At 40.0% G+C, this 11,650-nt stretch overlaps 4 pseudogenes; 2 read left to right on the forward strand and 2 right to left on the reverse strand.

The window, feature by feature from the left end:
- Positions 1–3,117: 3,117 nt before the first annotated feature.
- LOC134947056 (5S ribosomal RNA) lies at positions 3,118–3,235 on the reverse strand (annotated as a pseudogene).
- A 144-nt stretch (positions 3,236–3,379) lies between these two features.
- LOC134947062 (5S ribosomal RNA) lies at positions 3,380–3,497 on the reverse strand (annotated as a pseudogene).
- A 3,248-nt stretch (positions 3,498–6,745) lies between these two features.
- On the forward strand, positions 6,746–6,863 carry LOC134947063 (5S ribosomal RNA; annotated as a pseudogene).
- Positions 6,864–7,007: 144 nt separating this feature from the next.
- Positions 7,008–7,125, forward strand: LOC134947057 (5S ribosomal RNA; annotated as a pseudogene).
- The last annotated feature ends 4,525 nt before the right edge of the window (positions 7,126–11,650 follow it).

Raw genomic sequence — 11,650 nt, forward strand, 5'->3', positions numbered from 1 at the left:
CAGTACCATGAGCAGTACCTAGAATAATAAATATAAATGTAATTTCATTAGCTGTTTTACCAATTGACTGTGATATTTATCATTTTATTGACTGTGATGTATTTTCCTTGTAGTGAGGAAACATTTTTCAGTCAGTATACACATCAGATGATAAGATGTGAATAATTTATCAAAATAAAGATGGTGACATGGTGGCAATTCTAAATTTTTAAGCAAAGTGAAAACATCAGCTCCAAGCCCAAAGGTTTTGTCATGTGGTATAGAAGCCCCACCATACATAAGGTTTGGTACAAGTAACCATTTGGAGAACACAGACACCAGGCTCAGGCTTTGAATCTAAATCTGATTGGCTTCCCGCAAATTAACATTTTTCATGAGTGATGCCGAAATAGAGGATCATTTGCTCATCAATCAACAAATTGTGAGAATATATGCCAAATTGCATGTACTGCTTATTTTCGGCATCAATGAATGTTGAAATCTTAGCAAATTTTTTCAGATTTATACAAATTGTTATCTGATAAATGAATAAATCATTTGATTGACTCAAATTTGAATCTCAAAAGAGCTTGCTAAAAAATTGAAATCCCTAATGTAGGTTTAGATGACCAATACAGTTTCCATTGAGAAAGTTTATGGTAACCACTGAGAAAGAGAGAACCCCAAAATCTCTTGAGTTCATATGGTTTGGGTTCACGTTGAGCATTATCTTGATCGGGTTACTATACTTAATCATCATTTCAACAATGTTGTCTTTGGGGAAAAAAAGGGAAAACAGCTGAAATGGTGATTTCCCACCTGCCATAAAACAATATGTTTAGTTACATTATGATTATGCATTTATTATGTTAGTTCACAAGTTTTTTGTTTACTCACCATACCCAATTGTTTTGAAATATTTTCCATGTGGGTTTCTTCATTACTTACTGGCTCTTGTCTTGAGTATGTTCAAAGAAACAATTTTACCATGTAGCATTTCCATACTCTGCTAAAGATTTGATTTTTTTTGGCAGGTGGCTCAGGCTTATCAATATTCAAATTTACTGAATCATTGTTTGCATCATCTTCCCCTGAATATTCCAATTCCACAGTGCCAGCAATATTCATTGTAAGTGGCACATTATCATCAATACTCTCATTCAGAGTTTCATAATCACTGACTTCTGGAGGCACATAGACCACAATTATTTCATCTGACATGTGCACCCCATTTACAAGCTCAACTTCTTCATCAGAAGAAGAGAGGATTGCTATTATTTCAGTTATTGTCCATAAATATATAAAATAAATATAATAAATATATATATATATATATATATATATATATGTAATAACTATATTGCTTGATCCTCCACGGTAAAATAACAGACACCATTGGCGGGATGTAATGCCGCTAAAGTTTGGGTGGCTGTGCAGGATGCCAGGCGAAATCAGGCATTTTTGTAAAGGGACAATCACTTACAAGGTGTGCCTTGTAAGTGTTTGCCTTTACAAAGTGTTTGCCTTTAAAAAAACATCCGAGTACAGCTGGAATCCCGCACAGCCACCCAACTCGGGTGGCATTACATCACGCCGCATATGTAAATATCAGCTACATTTCTCTCCATCGCACTCTGAGTTCCACTCTCCATGTCTCTTCCTTCCCCATACAGTACCGTTATCATGTGTATCAGACTTTGTGGCTGGGGCAGGATCCTGCTGTAGCTCTGCACTCTCTGGCTGGCTTCCTCCTCTGCAGCTGCTCAGCCTCAGACAGAGAGCGAAAGCAAAACACACTTCCTAGCATCGAATATCAGTATCTGCCAAAAATGTCCAAAATAACCAATTAGCCGGTTTGGTAGATAACACAGGAGTGGAGCACCTGAGGTAAAAAATTATTACATATGTAGTGTCTACTATCAGTGGACATCATGACACATTAATAACATATTTTTCTCTGTTTTAAAAATGTTTAACTGAAACCCATTTTTTGTAGGGTTTCAGTCAGTGGTGATTGCAGCCCCACAAGGTAATATCCATCACCCAGCTCAGTGTCAATGAAGCCAGATGCAGTCTATGAGTGCATTAACTTCACTGTGACTGGCAGTTCTCTCGGGTACACTATTTTCTTTCAAAGCCTTAGATGCTTAAATATCACTCATTCACAAACTCGGATAAGACCCCAATCATTGAACTAGTTATAGCCCAATATCTAGAATAAACAACAATTATAAATGATTCTCCAAAATCTTTGCTACCAGATTGAATCAAATACTATCATCAAAAACAAGGAGGACTATTGATCTTCTTCATTTGATAAATAAGTTGCATACACACTACTTGCTTTTGTTATTGGATGCAGAAAGGCCTTTCACAGGATGTTTGCTGATTTGGGTAGATTTTGGTTAGGGGGAGATGTCCTTAGAGCAGAGATATTCAACCTTTTACAGCTCGCGGCACACAGAACAAGATTTAAATATTGCCAAGGCACATTCAAACATAATGGTGATGCATGGTGCAGTTGCGTGCCCTAGGATGTCATGTCACAGCTTCTCCATAGGTAATACAAATAAATTCAATATGGAACCGCACTAGTCTTGATAATTTGAACAAAATGTAGAAATAACATAAATAACATAAATAACATAAAGAAACCAATATATATGCAGTTGAAAAAAAAAAGAGATTTTAAACTGCTAATGATTGGCGGTGCTCCCAGGAATTTTGTAGACTGGACTACAATTGAAAAGGAGAGAAAAGACAAAAAACCCTTGTTTGGGAGCACTCGTTTGTAATGATTTGTGCAATGTAAATAGAATAAATAATAAGTGAAATAAAACTTAACCTTTAATTGTTTCTTGAATAAAAAAGGAATAAATGTGAAATATTTGTGAGACTCGTGTCTGATGTTTGAAAAAAGGAACTTGTTTAACCTTTTTAGCAAATGAGGTACAAGTTGCCAGGAGAAGGTGAAAATATCAGAAGCAATATATTTGATGAATAACAATGTGTTCTGATGAAATAAGTGTATCCAGAACAGTCACTGTACATGCCTTGGAATGAAGGTTTCAATAGAAGCGTGATATGGTAGCAAAGTTGAGTGAAACAAATCTTTAGAGAGAGAAAGAAAGAGAAGGGGGCCCACTGCACCTGGTATTCTCAGGGGGTTTCCCATCCTGATACTGACCAGGCCATGCCTGCTTAGCTTCCGAGATCGGACAAGATCGGGCGCATTCAGGGTAGTATGGCCGTGGGCCTATTGTAAGAGATGTAAGGAAAGAGATAAGAGAGAGAATGCACTCCTGTTGTCCGTACAATACGTAAATCAACCATGTGTAGTCCGGGAGTGTTTTTCCAGAAGCAGAAGTGGAAGTATAGCAAGCATTGGAGAATTAAAAAGGGCCCACCGCACCTGGTATTCTCAGGAGGTTCTCCTTCCTAGTACTGACCAGGCCATGCCTGCTTAGCTTCCGAGATCGGACAAGATCGGGCGTATTCAGGGTAGTATGGCCGTGGGCCGGTATGAGGAAAGTATGAATAGAAAGGGAGAGTATACTGCTTACTGTACTTCACACTCAACCAAGGCCACTGATGGTCTCAAAATTGGTATTTCCAGACAAGGTATGTCAAGATAATTTGGAGTGTCTGGAATAGATATAGGTATAGTGTGGTAGGTGAAGTTTGGCAGGTAATGAGCTCCCATAAAAATAGTGGTGTGTGTGTATATCTTGATACTTAAACTGGGAAAAGGAAAATAATGATTATAATAACTTTTAAGTAAAGAATATAACAGTTAGTAATAGGACAGAGCTAAAAAATAACTCAATTTGAATGACAATTCACACAATAATTGCTGGTCCCCTGAGGGAAAGCCAGATGAATGATCATATGTTGGAAAGGAGCTCAAGGCTGGCTCCCAAATATCAATTATTCTATGATAAATGCCAGAAAATAGAAAAATGCTACCATAAATACACGTGTGTTGGAATCACAACAAATAGAAAATGTCACCATAAATGCACTTGTGTGTATAAATCACGATTAAATATCTGTAATAAATAAACCTTGGAGGCATAGGCGGGTGTTAGAACAGAATTATGCAGATATTATCTGCTAATAAAACGCTGTTCTAGAACAGAGAGTGTAGTGATAGATTTAGTATCTGTTATCACTACTGATGTATATATAGACAAAAAACCAGTATGCAATCGGTGCTAGGCAGTGAATTTAAATACTAGTGATTCCTGCTGCACATTTAAACCCTGGTGGTCTAGTGTCAGTTACCGCAGCCGCAAGGTATGCGGCGAACGTTGTCCTGGTCTCCTCTGTACACACTCCCGCTGCAGTGATGAGCGCGGCCGCCCGCTTCCGGAATGGGCGTGGCCGCGATGACGTCACTAAGGACGTTCTCTCGACGTACGTTTCACCTGATTGGGCTTGGTCACGAGAGCCTCTCTCTACTGCTTTCTTGTGGCCAGTACTTAAAGGTTGAGATAACCAATGAATTAGTTACTTGGATTTGACTGACGATTGGAAAAAAAAAATATATATATATGAAATAAAATAAAATATAAAAATAAAATATAAAAATATAAGTGAATATAAAAATGATAATGTTGATGGTGATAGATAGAAAAATGAAAAAATTATTAAATATAGGATTATGTAAATTTTGAAAGAATTGATGTGAAAATAAAATGGAATCAAATTAACATGAAATGTATTGATGCTGAATATGAATGAATATAAATATGGTGTCATATGTTGAAATGAAAGGAAGTGAGTGAGGGAGTGCTGTACAGAAATGGAAGGGAATAGAGCTGGTAGGGGAAGGAATTGTGACTTGAATGTGAGGATTGAAGTGCGGAAAAAGGGCGGGGGTTGTAAATTGGAAGGAGTGGGGGATGACATGATGGATGTGAGTGTGTGGATGGGAGAGTCTGGGAGTGTTGTGTTAGGTGTGGTCTGCAAAGAGAATATTGAGTGTGGGGGGGGGAAAGGGAAGAGAGTGGAAATTTCAGGGTCTGGAGGGCCATGGAGGCGGGTATAGGAAGAGGTTCAGGTTATGGGCTGTGAAAAAAGTGAAAGAAGAAGGTGCATGAAGTGTAGTGAAGACTGGGATGAAAGGAGGGGGGGTGGGAAGAGTGGGGGGGAGAAAGGGAAATGTGGGAATGAAAGGAAAAAAGAGAAAGAGAAATGAAAAGGGAGAGAGGGGAAGGAGGTGGATGGGTGATTGGAATGCGAAGTGGAGTAGTGAAATAGGAAAAGAGGATAGAGGGAGAGAGGGGAAAGAGAGGATGAGTGGTGAAAAAGAAAAAGAAAAAGAGGGATGGGGAAGAGAAGAATGAGGAGGAGAAGGAAAGGAAAAGGGAGAAGGGCGGTGGAGAGAGGAAAAAAGGGGGGAAAAAGGAGAAAGTGAGGGTTGGGGTGATGGTGTGGGACAAGGGGGGAATGGACAGGATTGGGGTGGGAAGGGAACAGGATGAATGGATATTGGAGTTATGTGGGTAGAAAGATGCTGTAGTTGATGTATTCATTTAGACCTTTGGGCATTAGAGTGTCCAGCTTGAAGATCCATTCAGATTCCTTTTTCTGGAGTGCCATGCTGTAATCTCCGCCTCTTAATCCCATTTTTACATGTTCCAGACCTGAGAAATGAAGATCTTCTGTTCGACTGTCATGGAAACGTAAGAAATGTCTGGCGACTGTGGTGAGCTTCTTGAATTGGGCTAAGTCTGATTTGGCATTTCTAACCGTACTGATATGTTCAAGTGCCCTGACTTTGAACATGCGAGAAGTCATGCCCACGTACCTTAAGTTACAGGTACAAGAGATGCAATAGATCACATTCTCTGTCCTACAGTTGAAAAAGTCATGCACTGTGATCTGCTGGTTAAATCTGTCCATGATTGTCGTAAGGTTAGAGATGCTCATCACTGCAGCGGGAGTGTGTACAGAGGAGACCAGGACAACGTTCGCCGCATACCTTGCGGCTGCGGTAACTGACACTAGACCACCAGGGTTTAAATGTGCAGCAGGAATCACTAGTATTTAAATTCACTGCCTAGCACCGATTGCATACTGGTTTTTTGTCTATATATACACCAGTAGTGATAACAGATACTAAATCTATCACTACACTCTCTGTTCTAGAACAGCGTTTTATTAGCAGATAATATCTGCATAATTCTGTTCTAACACCCGCCTATGCCTCCAAGGTTTATTTATTACAGATATTTAATCGTGATTTATACACACAAGTGCATTTATGGTGACATTTTCTATTTGTTGTGATTCCAACACACATGTGTATTTATGGTAGCATTTTTCTATTTTCTGGCATTTATCATAGAATAATTGATATTTGGGAGCCAGCCTTGAGCTCCTTTCCAACATATGATCATTCATCTGGCTTTCCCTCAGGGGACCAGCAATTATTGTGTGAACTGTCATTCAAATTGAGTTATTTTTTAGCTCTGTCCTATTACTAACTGTTATATTCTTTACTTAAAAGTTATTATCATCATTATTTTCCTTTTCCCAGTTTAAGTATCAAGATATACACACACACCACTATTTCTATGGGATCTCATTACCTGCCAAACTTCACCTACCACACTATACCTATATCTATTCCAGACACTCCAAATTATCTTGACATACCTTGTCTGGAAATAACAATTTTGAGACCATCAGTGGCCTTGGTTGAGTGTGAAGTACAGTAAGCAGTATACTCTCCCTTTCTATTCATACTTTCCTCATACCGGCCCACGGCCATACTACCCTGAATACGCCCGATCTTGTCCGATCTCGGAAGCTAAGCAGGCATGGCCTGGTCAGTACTAGGAAGGAGAACCTCCTGAGAATACCAGGTGCGGTGGGCCCTTTTTAATTCTCCAATGCTTGCTATACTTCCACTTCTGCTTCTGGAAAAACACTCCCGGACTACACATGGTTGATTTACGTATTGTACGGACAACAGGAGTGCATTCTCTCTCTTATCTCTTTCCTTACATCTCTTACAATAGGCCCACGGCCATACTACCCTGAATGCGCCCGATCTTGTCCGATCTCGGAAGCTAAGCAGGCATGGCCTGGTCAGTATCAGGATGGGAAACCCCCTGAGAATACCAGGTGCAGTGGGCCCCCTTCTCTTTCTTTCTCTCTCCAAAGATTTGTTTCACTCAACTTTGCTACCATATCACGCTTCTATTGAAACCTTCATTCCAAGGCATGTACAGTGACTGTTCTGGATACACTTATTTCATCAGAACACATTGTTATTCATCAAATATATTGCTTCTGATATTTTCACCTTCTCCTGGCAACTTGTACCTCATTTGCTAAAGAGGTTAAACAAGTTCCTTTTTTCAAACATCAGACACGAGTCTCACAAATATTTCACATTTATTCCTTTTTTATTCAAGAAACAATTAAAGGTTAAGTTTTATTTCACTTATTATTTATTCTATTTACATTACACAAATCATTACAAACGAGTGCTCCCAAACAAGGGTTTTTTGTCTTTTCTCTCCTTTTCAATTGTTCTCCATAGGTAATGCCTGAGCCACATCTGAGAAAGCTAGAAGAGCGCAACACTGCCCGGGCCCAAAATTAGAACTGGCTCTGCAACCACTAAACCCACCAGTATTGATCATTCCATGAATCAGTTGCGGCAAAACACTGACGGGCCTGGCTCTGCTTCTATGGCGGCACACCTGGAGACTGCTCAAGGCACACTAGTGTGCCACTAATCTATTCACAAAATGCAGATATGCGCACCCCCTGGGATCCTACGGGGTCGATACTTAAATAATAAAATAGTCAATTTCTTTTGGACCCTTCCTCAGAAATCGAAATTCTTCTTTCCCTCAAAGAGATAGGAATGAAGGAATATATAGTGAAGTACAGTTTTATAGGTGCTTTAAAACAACTCAAACTTCCACTCCAAACAATTCCACCAATATTGATGGGGCAATTGTGCGTACCAGAATGAATGAGATCAAAATGCTTGAATAATCAATTTCTTTTGGACCCTTCCTCAGAAATTGAAATTCCTCTTCTTTCCTGTTGTGTTTCTGGTCTCTCAGCGTCCTTCCAGAGAAAGTTCCAGAGTCACAGGAGCCACGGATCAGCTATGTCCTTCATAATGACACCTGTGAGATGATCTGTGGCTAGGCTCAGAAGTCAGCAGCTTCAACACCCTGCGGTCTGGTCACAAAGCAGCTACCTGCAGGGGTATTTGGTGCAGGACAGGTAAGTGGCAGAAATAAATTAATACAGTGTAGTGGGAGGGTGGGGAAATATACAGGTATTCCCTGGATACACTAAGTCCCAGTCACTGGAGGCATGGAATTTCGATTTCTGAGGAAGGGTCCAAAAGAAATTGAATATTTTATTATTTAAGTATCGACCCCGTAGGATCCCAGGGGGTGCGCGTATCTGCATTTTCTGAATAGATTGGTGGACTTTTGGAAGTGGGGGTGACCACTTCAGCAGAAGTTGCAGCACTATTGCTCTGGAGCGCTGGTTTGAAAGCCTTTTTCATTACACTAGTGTGCCACGGCACAGTGGTTGAAAAACACTGCCTTAGGGACATAAAAGTGCCAGGCTGATACTTAATGGTGCCCCCTCAGAGCTCTTTCAGATTCACAGTGGCACTAGACAGGCTTGCCATCCTTCATCCTTTGTCTTTGCGATGGTCATTACAACACTAGCTGAACTCATCAGACTTGATCTGAATATTGGTCTTATAAACCCTCTCTGTTTGCTGATGATGTTTTACTCACTATCACAACCTCCCATATCTACAGTACCTTCCCAGTTTATTTAAAATTATCAATTCCTACTCCCATATCTTAGGCTATAAAATAAACGATTCAATGTCTGAGGCCCTCTTGTTGTATATTCCTGAACCTGGAAGATATCTTCTTTCACACAACTATAATTTTGCCTGGTAGATAAGAAAAATGCTTGGAAATGTATCTTAACAACTCCTACTCTTCTCTATACAAGGATAATTTCCTTTCTCTCATTTTTGACATTCAAAAGGGTATGCATGCTTGGAGCAGGTACACTATCTAATAGTTTGCTCATATTTCAGTAGTTAACATGAATATTTTGCCCCATCTCCATTATCTGTTTCAGACTATACCTACTTTCGTCCCCCACAGTATTTTAAAACACCTGTAGCAGGTCATTTGGGCCTATAAGTCTGCAGTTGAAGTCCTTCACATTTATAAGATCGCACCTGAGACTGAGGTTGGGGACTTCCGGACCTGGTCAAGTATTATTACGGCACTCATCTGTCACAACTGGTGGTCTGATCCCACTCCTGTTTATTGGCCCAATTCATCTAAATTGAGTCTCACATGACTGGTGTAGTCTTCTTGGTATCTATTTAAAACTCTCTTAAGCTTTCTAAGGTGTTAGAGCTTAATGACCCAATTATTGCCTTCTCTAGATATATATGGTTGTATTCTGTTAACAAATTCCAGTTGACTTTCTTTCTCAGAACTATAGCCTTCCCATACACAGATCCATTGAATATCTCCAGTTACGCTCCTATTTATGTACTATGGCTTAAACTCTGGTGATCAAAGGCCTGACTCCATTCAAGAGGATCTGCTGCTACACCCCTACTAGATGAGGTATGCTTTCAGTTTTATATTCTCTACTTAGATCTGCCACTGTAGACTAATCCTTGAGGCATGAACTATCCTACAGTAGGTGCGAGATTTTGGACCCCTGAATGATGAAAGCATGTGGACCAGGAATGTGCTTAATATGGCCTCTCTCTACCCTGATTAAGTAATTCTCCTATAAAATCTACTTTAGATGGAATTTGGTGTCGGATAGATGTTCCATACTTAATGTTCCCTACTTAATTTCCATCATGCTGGAGAAAAAGTGGGCACAGGGGTGCCTTTATTCAGATTTGTTGTCCAAGATAGTGGAATTTTGGGGTGCTGTCCATAGTCTGCTTGAGACGATCTAGGATGATACATTTAGCCTGTCACCTTGGAGTGCTCTATTGAGCCTACTGTATCTACTCCTGGTCTGGGGACTAAGACTAATAAGATTATTTAACACATTCATAAAGCTGCCAAATCCTTCATTGCTAAATTCTGGAAGAACCATTCCCCACCTCCCTTCCAGCTTCTGAATAACAAAATTTCTGTTAATACTTGTCATTTAGAAAACTGAAATGTTATTTCCATACGTCAATGGGTATCTTTTGATCAGCATGATAATTAATTTTTCCTGTCAGATAAGTTCAAGTTAGGTCTAAGTTTTGCAGAAATACAGCCCACCATTCCACACCATGGAAAAGTTATGTTCAAACTTGACTTTAGAACTCCCCATGCAACCCAAATATGGTAACAAATTTAGGAATGTGGGAATAGCAGAGTTGTGGAATAATTATATATAATTGTAATGAGGATTAAGGATGCAACTATGCAATGTCCCCAGTGATCTATGATACATTATACAGTATATTATCATCTTCATTGTTTCTGTGTAGCACAGGCTGGAACATGGAGGTACGCTGTCTGTAATTCCAATGGTAAATCCTAATCTTGTCTTCTTACTCCACATCACAGAAGATTGTGGACTTTTAAATGGATGGCAAAAAAGCCAATTCCCCTCTCTAATCTGTCACTCTGTTTCTTTTCATTATTTCAAACAGAATGAGATGTTTTGAACAGTACAGTATGGGGGGAATTTAAATGTTTGAAAAGTCGGTTGGGTGTCTGTTTTTTCCTGTCTATTAGATAGAAAAAACAGACACCCAACTGACTTTTCAAACAATTGAATATCCCCCTATATGTCTATTGTTTGTGTATGTGTACTTGTGTGTATGCATGCGTATGTGTCCCATTCATTTTTAATTTGTCATCTACAGTAAGACGCCAGCACCTCTGCTGTTATTCCTGTATGTGTCAGGCTTTCTGTTAGTATTCACTGTTTGACCTGTAATTCATATTGTGTTTATCAACCACTAAGGATCCACTGGATTTCTTTAACATGATCTTCCAACAAGGGCCCTCATTCCGAGTTGTTCGCTCGTGCCTTTTTTAGCAGAATAGCGATCAGGCTAAAAACCGGCAGTTCTGCGCATGCGTATGGGCCGCAGGGCACACGCGCCAAGTAAATTCACACAAAACTATGCAATTTTACACAGGGGCGCCCGACGCTTTTCAGTCTCTCTGTTGATCGCTGTGTGATTGACAGGAAGTGGGTGTATCTGGGTGGTAACTGAGCGTTTTCCAGGAGTGTGCTAAAAAACGCAGGTGTGCCTGCCGAAAACGCAGGAGTGGCTGTAGAAACGGGGGAGTGGCTGGACGAATGCAGGGCATGTTTGTGACGTCAAACCAGGAACTAAAAGGACTTAGGTGATCGCAATCTAGGAGTAGGTCCGGAGCTACTCAGAATCTGCAGGGAAATGTGTAGTAGCAGAAATGCTAACCTTTCATTAGCAATTCTGCTAAGCTAAGATACACTCCCAGAGGGCGGCGGCCTAGCGTGTGCATTGCTGCTAAAAGCAGCTAGCGAGCGAACAACTCGGAATGAGGGCCAATCATCATACTGTATCTTGCAAGTAATTTTGTATTGAAGTGATTTCATTGATTTTTCGTACATGTTACATACTTGGGTACTTAAAAAAATA

Source organism: Pseudophryne corroboree, chromosome 7 (genome assembly GCF_028390025.1).
Source record: "Pseudophryne corroboree isolate aPseCor3 chromosome 7, aPseCor3.hap2, whole genome shotgun sequence".
Classification (NCBI taxonomy): domain Eukaryota; kingdom Metazoa; phylum Chordata; class Amphibia; order Anura; family Myobatrachidae; genus Pseudophryne; species Pseudophryne corroboree.